We start from the raw sequence: 2,866 nt of genomic DNA, 5'->3' as shown, positions 1-2,866 counted from the left end.
TAAAGTCTCATTAATTGCCAGATTTAGCTAGTGAGACAAATATTTCCTCAAAAGATTGACTATGGAGATAGAAATAATACCCAAGCACATCTGAAGAGAGAAAAGCCACCAACCATGGTTTAAAGACTTTGAATTCAGTGGAACAGACAGGGTAGATCAAACAAGCACAAGATTTTCTAAAAAAAAAAATCTTTGGGAAGGAAAACATTAACCAACTTCTGGAAATCTTCCAGCAGAATTTCCTGCTGTTTTCTTCATTTATGATGGGGTAAATAGGTAACATACTGCATAAATAAATTGCATGGATGATTCTCCATGCACTGAGCTAAAACTCTTCCCCTTTGTCTTCTTTTCCCCAAAGAAACACTGACAATTTCTAGCCCACAATAATAAACATTCTTTCATAAGAGATACTGCCTAATGAAAGTACCTCAACTTCTCATAAATTATGCCCATACGTCCCAATTAAATCAATGCCATTCAGGTAGTGTTCATCAAACTCCTGCTGTTCCTAGAACTGAAGAGGATTGTCTTGAAAAGGATGAAAATGGAAATCAAGGGATGTAATGGCAAGCACAGAAGTGGTTTACTCCTTGTTTCAGGTATTGAATTAGCACCTTGTTTTAGTGTATTTATAAACAGAACATGTGAACTCCACAAACTGTGAACTCCTGGGGAGGAGCTCATGTAATGAGAGCCCCAGGGCTAGAGAGCAGGAGCTGAAAAGAGGACTCTTGTGGTGGCAGAGTCAAGGAATACTTGTGGTAGGCCAGCACTCTGTTTGTCTGCTCTGTCTGTGTTGATGTTTGTGATACTTTATAGAGAAGCCCTGGTGATGGGGTACCTGGGGTCTAGGTCACTTTGTGAAACCAACTTGTGAAACCAGTCTGTGAAATTGTAACTGCAATTTGTATTGTAAAGTTGTTATCTGTAAAATTCCTTTCCCAACCTCCAACTCTGCCCCTTCCCCCTATCCGAACTAGGCCTAGACAACACCTTGGGACTCCTTTGTTCTTACTTAATCCCTCATGTCTCCTCCAGCCTGGCCCAAATCTTATCTAAACTATTCACATGCTCCTCTTGGTCAGCTCTGACCTTTGTCTATGCATTGAGGCCCCTCCTGTCAGGCCAGCCCTGACAATGGCAGCCCTACCCTTTAAAAGTAAAAGCATGTACCCCTCTCACTCGCAGGTCCCCTAAAGGACTCTTGCCCTCTTCTCAGGGAAGTGTAACAATAAACTTATACAACTCTCACTCCAATTAAGCCTGAGACCTTGAATTCTTTCCAGACAATATTGCAGGTTTTCTGGTCTTGGATAAGATCAGAATATCTGCTGAACCTTTTGGGATCCCATTTCCCCCCATCACTGGGACCTACCTTACTGTAAAGCCTAAAAGAGGATTTTCTGGTTGTATGTTTACAGAAGTCCTGGAGGAGGGTTTTGGAGGTCTTGGGACTTTACTAATGATTTGTGCTGACCTGTTGGACCTTGTTTGTGGATCAGTGCTGATTTCTATGTTGAAGATTTGTATTGAGTTCTCAGACGTTGTTGGTGGGTCTCAGTTGATTTCACAGGCAGATATTGTGTAGCAATTAACAAGTTACAGGAATTTCCTGCCATGTTCCTCGCCTCTCTTTCGCTGCCTGCTCCTCTCCATCATGGGTCATATGCACGCTCCTGGGAAGGGTCTGCCGCAGTGTGCCCACGTGGCTGAAGCTCACCTCGGATGACGTGAAGGAACAGATCTACAAGGTGGTCAAAAAGGGCCTGACACCCTCCCAGATGGGTGTGATCCTGAGGGATTCTCATGGCGTGGCACAAGTAAGCTTTGTAACTGGCAACAAAATTTTGAGAATTCTAAAGTCCAAGGGACTTGCCCCTGATCTGCTTGAAGATCTTTATCACTTGATCAAGAAAGCTGTTGCTGTCCGAAAGCATCTTGAGAGAAACAGAAAGGATAAGGACTCTAAATTCCGTCTGATTCTGAATGAGAGCCAAATTCACCGGCTGGCTCGGTACCACAAGACCAAGAGAGTGCTGCCACCTAAGTGGAGATATGAATCATCCACAGCCTCTGCTCTGGTTGCATAAATTTTGGTTTATGTCCTCAAGTAATAAAGTCATCTCTAACTGAAAAAAAAAGTTACAGGTAAGTAAATAGAGAATATGGTTTCAGCAGAGGTGTGGGGACAGAGCTAGATTAAAGGGAGTTAGGGAAGCATAGAACAATGCACAATGTACTGAATATAGAGTCAAATGACCCAGATTTGAATCCTGCCTTTACCTTATACTTCATGTGGGAGCTTGGTCAAGCTGTCTAAACTCTTTTACACTGAGTGTGGACTAGATGATCTCTAAGAGCCTTTCCACTTCTAAATCTATGGTCCCATATGATGGGGAAGAAGTAAAGGCAGTGATCATGGGTTACAAGGTATAGTTCAAATTATTAGACTGACATTTGAAACCCTCTACAATCTAACATCAACTCAATTTACCTTATCAGTCTTATTTTTCATGACTTCTCAGTCTTCACTCTTCCTAGGAAGGTCATCTCATGGTACCTTTACTAGGGCATACTTATTCATGTCTTTATTCATACTATACAGTCTGTGTACAGTGGTGTCACTTCTGCTTTACACTCATATGAATCTTTCAAGTTTCAAGACTGATTACTGCTTCTGGGAGCCAAGATGGCAGAGTGATAAGTAAATTGCTCTCACCCTCCCTTATTGACCTCTGAAAGTTTAGAAAATATCACCTCAGGAAAAACCCTGGAACAGCTGAACCACGAGAAAGACAGAATGCAGAGGTTTTGTATCCCAGGAAGTTTGGGGGATTAATGGGAAAGTCCCCTCTCACTCTGG

General features: G+C 42.3%; 1 pseudogene; it reads left to right on the top strand.

Moving 5' to 3' along the window:
* The first annotated feature begins 1,660 nt into the window (after positions 1–1,660).
* LOC138142734 (small ribosomal subunit protein uS15-like) lies at positions 1,661–2,124 on the top strand (annotated as a pseudogene).
* The last annotated feature ends 742 nt before the right edge of the window (positions 2,125–2,866 follow it).

This window comes from Petaurus breviceps, unplaced genomic scaffold (assembly GCF_028583685.1).
Source record: "Petaurus breviceps papuanus isolate PSGF00001 unplaced genomic scaffold, PetGlider_PUasm1.0 90602, whole genome shotgun sequence".
NCBI classification, from domain to species: domain Eukaryota; kingdom Metazoa; phylum Chordata; class Mammalia; order Diprotodontia; family Petauridae; genus Petaurus; species Petaurus breviceps.
The sequence above is the reverse complement of the archived record's forward strand: the minus strand, read 5'-3'. Positions and strand labels throughout refer to the sequence as shown.